Raw genomic sequence first — 13,125 nt, 5'->3', positions numbered from 1 at the left:
GCAGCTCTGGAGTATAATACAGGATAAGTAATGTAATGTATGTACACAGTGACTGTACCAGCAGAATAGTGAGCGCAGCTCTGGAGTATAATACAGGATCAGTAATGTAATGTATGTACACAGTGACTGCACCAGCAGAATAGTAGGCGCAGCTCTGGAGTATAATACAGGATAAGTAATGTAATGTATGTACACAGTGACTGCACCAGCAGAATAGTGAGCGCTGCTCTGGAGTATAATACAGGATAAGTATTGTAATGTATGTACACAGTGACTGTACCGGCAGAATAGTGAGCGCAGCTCTGGAGTATAATACAGGATAAGTAATGTAATGTATGTACACAGTGACTGTACCAGCAGAATAGTGAGCGCAGCTCTGGGGTATAATACAGGATAAGTAATGTAATGTATGTACACAGTGACTGTACCAGCAGAATAGTGAGCGCAGCTCTGGAGTATAATACAGGATAAGTAATGTAATGTATGTACACAGTGACTGCACCATCAGAATAGTGAGCGCAGCTCTGGAGTATAATACAGGATAAGTAATGTGATGTATGTACACAGTGACTGTACCAGCAGAATAGTGAGCGCAGCTCTGGAGTATAATACAGGATAAGTAATGTAATGTTTGTACACAGTGACTGTACCGGCAGAATAGTGAGCGCAGCTCTGGAGTATAATACAGGATCAGTAATGTAATGTATCTACACAGTGACTGCACCGGCAGAATAGTGAGCGCAGCTCTGGAGCATAATACAGGATAAGTAATGTAATGTATGTACAGAGTGACTGTACCGGCAGAATAGTGAGCGCAGCTCTGGAGTATAATACAGGATAAGTAATGTAATGTCTCTACACAGTGACTGCACCAGCAGAATAGTGAGCGCAGCTCTGGAGTATAATACAGGATAAGTAATGTAATGTATGTACACAGTGACTGTACGAGCAGAATAGTGAGCGCAGCTCTGTAGAATAATACAGGATAAGTAATGTAATGTATGTACACAGTGACTGTACCAGCAGAATAGTGAGCGCAGCTCTGGAGTATAATACAGGATAAGTAATGTAATGTATGTACACAGTGACTGCACCAGCAGAATAGTGAGCGCAGCTCTGGGGTATAATACAGGATAAGTAATGTAATGTATGTACACAGTGACTGTACCAGCAGAAAAGTGAGTGCAGCTCTGGAGTATAATACAGGATAAGTAATGTAATGTATGTACACAGTGACTGTACCAGCAGAATAGTGAGTGCAGCTCTGGGGTATAATACAGGATAAGTAATGTAATGTATGTACACAGTGACTGCACCAGCAGAATAGTGAGCGCAGCTCTGGAGTATAATACAGGATAAGTGATGTAATGTATGTACACAGTGACTGTACCAGCAGAATAGTGAGCGTAGCTCTGGAGTATAATACAGGATAAGTAATGTAATGTATGTACACAGTGACTGTACCAGCAGAATAGTGAGTGCAGCTCTGGAGTATAATACAGGATAAGTAATGTAATGTATGTACACAGTGACTGTACCAGCAGAATAGTGAGCGCAGCTCTGGAGTATAATACAGGATCAGTAATGTAATGTATCTACACAGTGACTGCACCAGCAGAATAGTGAGCGCAGCTCTGGAGCATAATACAGGATAAGTAATGTAATGTATGTACACAGTGACTGTACCAGCAGAATAGTGAGCACAGCTCTGGGGTATAATACAGAATAAGTAATGTAATGTATGTACACAGTGACTGCACCAGCAGAATAGTGAGTGCAGCTCTGGGGTATAATACAGGATAAGTAATGTAATGTATGTACACAGTGACTGCACCAGCAGAATAGTGAGCGCAGCTCTGGAGTATAATACAGGATAAGTAATGTAATGTATGTACACAGTGACTGTACCAGCAGAATAGTGAGCGCAGCTCTGGAGTATAATACAGGATAAGTAATGTAATGTATGTACACAGTGACTGTACCAGCAGAATAGTGAGCGCAGCTCTGGAGTATAATACAGGATAAGTAATGTAATGTATGTACACAGAGACTGTACCAGCAGAATAGTGAGCGCACCTCTGGAGTATAATACAGGATAAGTAATGTAATGTATATACACAGTGACTGTACCAGCAGAATAGTGAGCGCAGTTCTGGAGTATAATACAGGATAAGTAATGTAATGTATGTACACAGTGACTGTACCAGCAGAATAGTGAGCGCAGCTCTGGAGTATAATACAGGATCAGTAATGTAATGTATGTACACAGTGACTGCACCAGCAGAATAGTGAGCGCAGCTCTGGAGTATAATACAGGATAAGTAATGTAATGTATGTACACAGTGACTGCACCAGCAGAATAGTGAGCGCTGCTCTGGAGTATAATACAGGATAAGTAATGTATGTACACAGTGACTGTACCAGCAGAATAGTGAGCGCAGCTCTGGGGTATAATACAGGATAAGTAATGTAATGTATGTACACAGTGACTGTACCGGCAGAATAGTGAGCGCAGCTCTGGAGTATAATACAGGATCAGTAATGTAATGTATCTACACAGTGACTGCACCAGCAGAATAGTGAGCGCAGCTCTGGAGCATAATACAGGATAAGTAATGTAATGTATGTACACAGTGACTGTACCAGCAGAATAGTGAGCACAGCTCTGGGGTATAATACAGAATAAGTAATGTAATGTATGTACACAGTGACTGCACCAGCAGAATAGTGAGCGCAGCTCTGGAGTATAATACAGGATAAGTAATGTAATGTATGTACACAGTGACTGTACCAGCAGAATAGTGAGCGCAGCTCTGGAGTATAATACAGGATAAGTAATGTAATGTATGTACACAGTGACTGTACCAGCAGAATAGTGAGCGCAGCTCTGGAGTATAATACAGGATAAGTAATGTAATGTATGTACACAGTGACTGTACCAGCAGAATAGTGAGCGCAGCTCTGGAGTATAATACAGGATCAGTAATGTAATGTATCTACACAGTGACTGCACCAGCAGAATAGTGAGTGCAGCTCTGGAGTATAATACAGGATAAGTGATGTAATATATGTATACAGTGACTGTACCAGCAGAATAGCGAGCGCAGCTCTGGAGTATAATACAGGATAAGTAATGTAATGTATGTACACAGTGACTGTACCAGCAGAATAGTGAGCGCAGCTCTGGAGTATAATACAGGATAAGTAATGTAATGTATGTACACAGTGACTGTACCAGCAGAATAGTGAGCGCAGCTTTGAGGTATAACACAGGATAAGTAATGTAATGTATGTACACAGTGACTGTACCAGCAGAATAATGAGCGCAGCTCTGGAGTATAATACAGGATAAGTAATGTAATGTATGTACACAGTGACTGCACCAGCAGAATAGTGAGTGCAGCTCTGGAGTATAATACAGGATAAGTAATGTAATGTATGTACACAGTGACTGCACCAGCAGAATAGTGAGCGCAGCTCTGGAGTATAATACAGGATAAGTAATGTAATGTATGTACACAGTGACTGTACCAGCTGAATAGTGAGCGCAGTTCTGGAGTATAATACAGGATAAGTAATGTAATGTATGTACACAGTGACTGCACCAGCAGAATAGTGAGTGCAGCTCTGGAGTATAATACAGGATAAGTAATGTAATGTATGTACACAGTGACTGTACCAGCAGAATAGTGAGCGCAGCTCTGGAGTATAATACAGGATAAGTAATGTAATGTATGTACACAGTGACTGCACCAGCAGAATAGTGAGCGCAGCTCTGGAGTATAATACAGGATAAGTAATGTAATGTATGTACACAGTGACTGCACCAGCAGAATAGTGAGTGCAGCTCTGGAGTATAATACAGGATAAGTAATGTAATGTATGTACACAGTGACTGTACCAGCAGAATAGTGAGCGCAGCTCTGGAGTATAATACAGGATAAGTAATGTAATGTATGTACACAGTGACTGCACCAGCAGAATAGTGAGCGCAGCTCTGGAGTATAATACAGGATAAGTAATGTAATGTATGTACACAGTGACTGTACCAGCAGAATAGTGAGCGCAGCTCTGGAGTATAATACAGGATAAGTGATGTAATGTATGTACACAGTGACTGTACCAGCAGAATAGTGAGCGCAGCTCTGGAGTATAGTACAGGATAAGTGATGTAATGTATGTACACAGTGACTGCACCAGCAGAATAGTGAGCGCAGCTCTGGAGTATAATACAGGATAAGTAATGTATGTACACAGTGACTGTACCAGAAGAATAGTGAGCGCAGCTCTGGAGTATAATACAGGATAAGTGATGTAATGTATGTACACAGTGACTGTACCAGCAGAATGGTGAGCGAAGCTCTGGAGTATAGTACAGGATAAGTGATGTAATGTATGTACACAGTGACTGTACCAGCAGAATAGTGAGCGCAGCTCTGGAGTATAATACAGGATAAGTAATGTAATGTATGTACACAGTGACTGCACCAGGAGAATAGTGAGCGCAGCTCTGCAGTATAATACAGGATAAGTAATGTAATGTATGTATACAGTGACTGCACCAGCAGAATAGTGAGTGCAGCTCTGGAGTATAATACAGGATAAGTGATGTAATATATGTATACAGTGACTGTACCAGCAGAATAGTGAGCGCAGCTCTGGAGTATAATACAGGATAAGTAATGTATGTACACAGTGACTGTACCCGCAGAATAGTGAGCGCAGCTCTGGAGTATAATACAGGATAAGTGATGTAATATATGTATACAGTGACTGTACCAGCAGAATAGTGAGCGCAGCTCTGGAGTATAATACAGGATAAGTAATGTAATGTATGTACACAGTGACTGCACCAGCAGAATAGTGAGCGCAGCTCTGGAGTATAATACAGGATAAGTAATGTAATGTATGTACACAGTGACTGTACCAGCAGAATAGTGAGTGCAGCTCTGGGGTATAATACAGAATAAGTAATGTAATGTATGTACACAGTGACTGCACCAGCAGAATAGTGAGCGCAGCTTTGAGGTATAACACAGGATAAGTAATGTAATGTATATACACAGTGACTGTACCAGCAGAATAGTGAGCGCAGCTCTGGAGTATAATACAGGATAAGTAATGTAATGTATGTACACAGTGACTGCACCAGCAGAATAGTGAGCGCAGCTCTGGAGTATAATACAGGATAAGTAATGTAATGTATGTACACAGTGACTGCACCAGCAGAATAGTGAGCGCAGCTCTGGAGTATAATACAGAATAAGTAATGTAATGCATGTACACAGTGACTGTACCAGCAGAATAGTGAGCGCAGCTCTGGAGTATAATACAGGATAAGTAATGTAATGTATGTACACAGTGACTGTACCAGCAGAATAGTGAGCGCAGCTCTGGAGTATAATACAGAATAAGTAATGTAATGCATTGCGGTGACATTACTGTATATGTGGATAATAATTTTACTTCTATTACAAGTCTCCATTACCGCCGGGTCCATAGACTTTTATGTAGCAGGAGGTCTCTTCACTTGTGCAGTTCTTGGGCTTTGTACACTGCAGTGATGGAGTCGGTGACTGACAATCATAACACTGCAGACCGTGAGCTGTGGATAGAAGACAAGAGTCTCTTATATGACATGATATTATATACAATGTGACCTGACTATAGGAATTCTTCCCCCCTCTCCTGTGGATGGATTGAGCGGTTCAATTCAATCTGAGATATAAAACACCCCAGCTCCTGTGACTATCGGGCTCCTATCTGCACTGGGACCGGCACCGATCAGCCGCTTATCACTTATGGGGGGGAGGGGTAGTTTCTCAATACTCCTTTTAAGTTTTAATAACATAGACGGAAAACCGAGTAAAAAGTAAAAGATCTTCTGTATTCACAATATGAAGTCTAATGTCTCATTTCTGTTCTGGTACAAAATGCAGAACCTGAGACACATGAAATCTCTCAGACTTAAAGGCATTTTCTGGACCCGACCCCTGGCACCACCACCGATCAGCAACACTTAGGGAAGAGCCGCCTCTGCTTTACAATCCATTGGTATCACTTTCATCAGTCACTTGACTTGTTCGTAGTTCAGTCCCATTCAGGTGAATGGGGCCAAACTGCAATTCCAAGCACAGCCACAAAACAATGTACCGCGCTGTTGTTGGTGAGATGTGAAGAGGCTTCACTCCCAGACCCCACCAATCTGATACTGATGGGGTCAAGGGTCATTTTTTAAAAAGTGAAGGAAATCTGAACCGATTTAAAAAAAAAATCAAAAACAACTTTAGAAACAATTGTGTAATCAGATTGTGGTGAAAAATCAGGGTCGTGGTGTCCACCCTATGTGTTATATGTGTTATGTACCCCCATGTACTAGAAGGAAACTGCCTCGCAGTCTACAGGGACCAATAAACCAAATGTAACGCTGAGGATTCTGGGAACACAATATGCAAATATGGCCTTCTTAGTGGAATAAAGGGAACTTGCTCTAGCGCCACCTTCTGGATGAAGACCCCTACAGATCAATGCCTAGAAATCTAGTGACATTGCCTGGGATTAAAGCCAAACCAGAATGGAGGCCAACGGGGGTCTCTTATTATGGAGGAGATCTGCGGCTGATTCCCACATCTTGTCACTAGGTTTCTGGATATTCAGGTATTTTGGGCTACTAAGTATCTAGATCTGACACAATCCTATACAACCCCCCATTTCTAGGCTCTCCTTCTTACCTATAGGTCCGGTGACAGTGGCGGCAGCCAGCAGGTAGATGACAGCGGCTCCTCTCATGGTCCTCGGGCTCCCCGGCGTCTGCTGACCCTCTCGGAGGTCCCAGGTTTTATACCCGTCACTCGCCCGTTATTACCACCCACATTAGATAATAAGACAATAAAGCCTGGACAGAAACCCTATAAAAGAGCTAATAAGAGAGAAGTCCTGTGTGATTATAGGCATGTAATAGCCTGTGTAATAGCGGAGCGGGGCCCTCCCTACTGTCATGTAATATAGCAGAGCGGGGCCCTCCCTAATATCCAAGAGACACAACAATAAAATCAGACACAAAACCGCTAATTGTACAGAAAGGACACAAAGTATCATCTGTAATTATTATGTGCAGTGTGAGATCTGCTGATGTATACAGCTGTATAATACAGAGACCTGGGGGGCCCTTCACAGGGCGTGCAGAGACCTGGGGGGCCCTCACAACATGTACAGAGACTCGTGGGCCATTCACGGGGTATATAGAGACCTGGGGCCCCTCACAGGGTGTACAGAGACCTGGGGGCCTTTCATGGGGTGTACAGAGACCTGGGGGCCTTTCATGGGGTGTACAGAGACCCGGGGGCCCTTCACAGGGTGTACAGAGACCCGGGGGCCCTTCACAGGGTGTACAGCGGGCCAACTGGTCCAACTAGCAGAGAAAGCAAAGCAACAGTTCCCAGACAGTAGTATCATCCTGTCATCTCTGCTCCCACCAGAAGACATCTCTGAAGCTACCATCATGGGAATCAACAAAGAGCTGGCGACCAGAATCAGACAAACACCAGGCATCACCCTGGCACAACACCCCTCCATAGATAAGCGTCACCTATATGATGACAAACACCTCAATAAACATGGCGTCAGCCTCCTAGCGAAGGAATTCAAAGACTTAGTGCTCAACAGAGACCCCGGGCCTAGACAACAAACAAGACAAAGAACCATGGAAATAATACCCGACAACCGCCAATATCCAAGACAGAACCCCCCAAAGATGCCACCTATCAAGAAAAAGCCAACCAGAGCAACCCAGAGCACCAACATAGAGACAATAAAGAGAATAGAGCATGCGGTCACTACAATGGCCACAACAGCAATGCACATAAACCAATACCTGGCCACACTGCAACCAACCAAGAACCCAGCCCGTCCTCTGCAGGACAGCTCATTACAAGGTTTACACACTGAAGATGAAATCACTAACTATCAGTAGTTGGAACATACAAGGGCTGAACGCCTCAGCCTTTGGATCTAAATCAAAAGATCCAGACTTCATAGACAGACTAAAAAACATAGACATTCAAATCCTCCTAGAGACATGGACCCGGGCAGATGACGAGTCCCTAACACCCATGGGCTACAAGGAATTCTCAGTGCCCGCCCAGAAAAATAAGACCACCAAACATGGCCGCCACTCAGGAGGCATACTGATATGGTACAAGGAGGAGCTCAAAGAACACGTAAAAGCTACCAAACGTGGAACTAATCACATATGGATAAAAATAAGCAGCTCCATCCTCAGCGGCCAGCAGGACATCTATCTCTGTGCAGTATATATGCCCCCACCAGGGTCCCCCCTACCACCACCCCGACACTTACGAGGTCCTACAAAGGGAAGCCGTCCACTTCCAACCCAAAGGCAAAGTACTAATATGCGGAGACCTGAATGCAAGGACAGGCACAGAGATAGACTACCTGCCCCCAGACGACAACCCACATACGCACGGTAGTGAGATCCACCACCCAGAACCCACACAGACAAGAAGAAACAGCCAAGACAGAATTGTCAACAAGAGTGGGAGACAACTGCTGAACATGTGCCGAAGCCTAGGACTGTACATAATAAACGGACGTGTCACAGGCGATCCCAGAGGACGCTTCACACTAAACTCTCAAGTGGGCAACAGCGTGGTGGACTATGCCATTACAGACGCAGACCTGTCAGACATTGAAGACTTCACAATCGCACCTGACTCCCATCTATCAGACCACAACCAGATCCTACTATACATGAGAACCAGGAACAAAACACCCACACATGAGCCCCAACAGTCCGGCCTCTACAACCTACCAAGACATTTCACATGGGCCAACCACCAGGCCATAGAATATAGCAACGCAACCAACCGACCCGAAATCAAGACACTGCTCACAAACTTCCATACAAACACCTATCAGCCAGACCAACAGGGAGTCACCAGAGCTGTGAAGGATCTCAAGTACGTCCTACAGACCACAGCAGAACTAGCAGGCCTGAAACCAACCAAACCCATAAGACAAACCAACAAACAGTCCCACAAATGGTTCGACAGCGACTGCAGAGCACTACGCCATACCCTAAGAACAGCCTCCAACCAAAAACACAGGGACCCCAACAACAAGGAGGTGAGGGAAGCCTACAACAATCTATGCAAGCAATACAAGGGCACCCTCAGAGAGAAGAAACAGAGATACCTCTCCCACAAAATTGAGCAACTAGAGGACTCCCTCCAGGACAGCTCATTCTGGGAGACCTGGCACCACATGGGCACAAAGCCCAAGAAAAACTCTCTCCACATCCAAAATGGCAATATCTGGCTCAACTACTTCAGAGGTCTCTACAAAAACATCCCAGAAGAAGAACTAACCCCAGAACAGCAACAGATAACAGGAAGCTTCAAAGCAGCAATAGAAACCCTGAAAGCAAAAGCCTGCAGAACCTTCTACGCCATCAGAAGACAACTGTACCACCTCAAACCACCGGTGAGGGTCTGGCTGAAGATATTTGACGCAGTCATCTCCCCGATCCTTCTCTATGGCAGTGAGGTTTGGGGCCCAGCCACCTACCCAGACCAGGCAAGGTGGGATTCCAGCCCAACAGAGAACTTCCACCTGGAGTTCTGCAAATACCTGCTACATGTCCATCGCAACACCACCAACATAGCCTGCAGGGCAGAGCTAGGCAGACTCCCCCTATGGCTCACCATACAGAAGAGGGCGCTATCATTCTGGACTCACATACAGGGCAGCAGTCCTGGCTCTTACCACCACCAAGCCTGGCTGAGCCACAGAGCCCTGAGCAAACCACACACCCACCAACCAAGCATCAGCCATCTGCCAAGCCAAAACCCCCAACATGCCCTGAACAAGGACCAAATAAAAGGAGTCATTGAGAGAGACAGAGAGCGGTACATCGAGGAATGGAGAAACTAATTAAATAACTCCAAGAAACTCACCGTGTACCAATCCCTACAAAGGGACTACACCATGGCCACCTACCTGGAGAGAATACGCCACCCCAAGCACAGACAGACCCTGAGCCGGTACAGACTGAGCGCCCACAACCTAGAGATAGAGACGGGGCGATACAGGCAGACATACAAGCCACGGGAGAAGAGACTGTGCCAGCACTGTGACCAGGGGGTCCTAGAAGACCAGACCCACTTCCTGCTACACTGCACCAAATACTCAGCTGTGAGGGCCCATCTACTACCAAAGACTCTCTGCCCACATCCCAGACTGGGAGAAGAGGAAACTCTACATCCTACTGGGAGAAGAAGAGGCCACTGTGGAGATCGCTGCCCAATACGTGTCCAGCTGTCACCAAATAAGAGGAAGATGAGACTCCATGGACTGTTATACCCCAAACCACCTGCACCGCACCCCACCCCACCATATAGCGGTCACAAACTAAGAGGAAGATGAGACTCCACGGACTGTTATATTTATCCCAATACACCCGCCCCACCCCCATCTCCCCATATAGCGGTCACCAAACAAGAGGAAGATGAGACTCCACGGACTGTTATACCCCAAACCACCCACCCCACCCCACCTCCCCATATAGCAGTCACCAACTAAGAGGAAGATGAGACTCCACAGAATGTTAAACCCCAAACCTCATGGCGTTGATGATCCGCCTATATTCAGGAAATTGCTACCGTCCATGGTTTGCCTTCTCCAGCGTTTCAGCAGCTCTTAAGCTGTCCTGCTGCTGACCTTGTTCCTCGCGCTGTGCCTGTGATTGTTCCGGCATCTCAGCAGCTCACTGGGACACCATATAATGAGCGTGTTGTTGGCTCCGATGATCCCGTCAGCTCCGCTTGAGGAGAATTCTGTGACTTCTGGCTCCTTCATAGATCTCGGTGTTTGTGACAAATTAGATTTTCTTTTTCCCGCCATGTTTAATATTAGCAAACTGCCAATGTGGAGTAAAGGGGTTTTCCGCTCCAGTGTGTCAGCACTGCCTGGAGCAGATCAGATAATATGCAGATGCTTGTACACAATGGACTGAGGGTTAGCTGAGTGTTACATAGAGAGATAACAGACCTGGGACCTGAGATAAGCGGCTGCAGGAGCAGTGTAATATAGTATGTGACCATAAATCCAGAACAGTAGTGAAGCCATGTCATTTACCGGGATACAAAGTAGCCGATGTGTTACTGCAGGTTACAGAGTATCTATGGGACAAATCTCATCCAAATCCGCTCAGTGGTTTATGTGATTGAGGAGCAAACATCCAAACTGTCACATGTATAATATTAATAGGAAGGATTTAGTAGGATAGGAGGATAGGATATACCGTACTAAATCATTGGAGACAGCGCCATCTAGTGAATACGTTTACACTGTATACTTTCTCATTAGATTTGACATCTATGATGAATGCCCCGCCCTGCCTGAGCCACTGTCTCTATTGCTCTTAAAGGAAGTTTTTCTCTTACCAAACTTCAACATTGCAGATTTGCTATTAAAGTTCCAGAAAAACCTCAAAATCAAAACTCGGGTCGCAGCTAATGAAAAATTACATAGAAGAAAATTTTAATTAGACTAAGGGGCCGACTAGGTGACGTCACAGTGCAGAGAATATTAACGAGTCCGCAGCCGGGGGGGGGAATGATTGCCAGGGAGAGACTCCTATGGTTGGGGCAGCCAGGCGAGATGACAGACCTGACACTATATTTATTTATTTTTTTTTTTTTTTTATCGAAGGTCTCCGTCTGTGCCAAATCAAAAACACCAAGTGCACGAAAAAAGTGTGGGTGCCACACTAAAAAAAAACGTGCCCAGGATGCTTGCCAAAAAAACGCACCCTTCCCCTAAAGGGGAGAGAGGTTCCTGACTCAAACTCTTCCCCACAAGGACCAAAAGGTGACCGAGTGGGGTCGAGTATCCGAAAGGGCCATCTGCCGGAGCAGGATGGCCCTACCCAACACATCCGTTTTCCCCTCGGGCTGCCACCACCAAGGGTACTCAGGATTACCAGTCGCCAAGTTTCTCTCCGGGCTGCCACCACCAGAGATACTCCTTGGCTCAGGCAAAGAAGTCTGCGCCTGCCCCGGTTCCCCAGGACAGGTCAGCTGAAAGAGGGGAGAGACCCATTACAGGCCTCATCTCCAAACACCGTCAGGAAGCGTCCCAAAAGGGTACAGCATCCCTTCGTGGACACACAAAAAAGGTGACAGAGTGAAAATAAAAAACGTGGAAAAACACTTAATAAGTGGTAAAGTGCCCTTTCAGAGCCCGGTTTACCGCCGGATCTATAAAAATTACTCCAATGCTGGCAAACCAGGCATTAAGGAGTGGGGTGCTCAAATGGTGTAATCCAGTGCCACGCAATAGTGCCTAAATCAGTGGGGTTCCCAAGCCCAGTGACTTAAGGCACCCTGGGGGCCACTCAACCCCCAGGGCACGACACCAGAGACCTTCGAGCGCTTCACCGACCCATGGTAAGATCCCCAAGGGAGCGTCCTGTCCCCCTTGGTGGTCGTGTCGACAGCGTCTGTGGCGTTCTGCCAGCCCCCTGCAGTGGGTCCATCACCTCCACTGGCGGAGCCGGCGTACTAACCACGTCCCCCATCGACAACGCCTCAAGTGGTTCTCCGTTCAGATCTCCATAGTTTTCGGCCTACTCCTGCTGTGACTGGTCGCGGACCCGGCTCACCAGCAGATTCGCCTACTAGCTACTTCTGATAAGAACAGATACTACACTTGATCTTAGCCATAAGGCCGAGAAGCGACCTGACACTATATATGATATCTGGGGGCCCTATTACAGGTTTTGTATTGGGGCCACAGAGTTTTACTGTATCCCGCATTGTAAGGCTGTGGGGTTCTGTGTATTCTAGACATGGAGAGGTGAGTCACAGGTAGGGACTATTCATGGGGAGGGGGTTCTGCATCTACTTACTACTTCCCGAATTACAGCAGATCTGTCAGGACTAGGATTTTATCTGTTCTGGGGTCTCTGAGTAATTTCCGGAACTAGAATTGGGGAAATTCTAAGTGTATGATTAACCTTAAAAGTCACATGGGGTCTGTATCAATAGTAGTCTGGTCTGGGGTCTGTATCAGTTTAGGGGTCTGGTCTGGGGTCTGTATTAGTTT

General features: G+C 45.7%; 1 pseudogene; it reads right to left on the bottom strand.

Moving 5' to 3' along the window:
- Positions 1–12,634: 12,634 nt before the first annotated feature.
- Positions 12,635–12,759, bottom strand: LOC142201664 (U2 spliceosomal RNA; annotated as a pseudogene).
- Positions 12,760–13,125: the final 366 nt, after the last annotated feature.

Source organism: Leptodactylus fuscus, chromosome 4 (assembly GCF_031893055.1).
Source record: "Leptodactylus fuscus isolate aLepFus1 chromosome 4, aLepFus1.hap2, whole genome shotgun sequence".
Taxonomy (NCBI): Eukaryota; Metazoa; Chordata; class Amphibia; order Anura; family Leptodactylidae; genus Leptodactylus; species Leptodactylus fuscus.
This window is presented reverse-complemented; position numbering and strand designations above follow the sequence as displayed.